Source organism: Symphodus melops (genome assembly GCF_947650265.1).
Source record: "Symphodus melops genome assembly, chromosome: 18".
NCBI classification, from domain to species: Eukaryota; Metazoa; Chordata; class Actinopteri; order Labriformes; family Labridae; genus Symphodus; species Symphodus melops.
In genome coordinates, this window is record NC_136708.1 from 22,778,008 (window position 1) to 22,778,496 (window position 489).

Sequence of the window (489 nt, forward strand, 5' to 3'; positions counted from 1 at the left end):
TTCTCTGGTCCAATCAGATCCAGAGCATTCAGGAGCAGATAACCAATAACAGAGTCGGTGTGTGTGTGTGTGTGTGTGTGTGTGTGTGTTAATGAATCAGATGAGTGTAATTCAGACTGCTGAGGTCGTAGATCTGTGTTCCACTCGCTCTCTCGTCCTCCTTTTGCTCCATTAGTCCAGAGACCAAGAGATTCGCTGATGTCAGGAGCTCCACAAAGTTACATCAGAGCTGCACACACACACACACACACACACACACACACACACACACACACAGTGCTGAGGTCATGTCGCGGGGTAACCAGAGTATCCTGACACACACACACAAACACACACTCTCAGAGTACAAGTGTGAGTGTGTGATGTTTTTGTAAGGCTCAGTGATACAAAATGAGGGAATCAAGAAGACAGGAAGTTCTCAGACCTTTTAGTGTGTGTGTGTGTGTGTGTGTGTGTGTGTGGTTTCCTCCCGTCTCTGCTGTGTGCTGT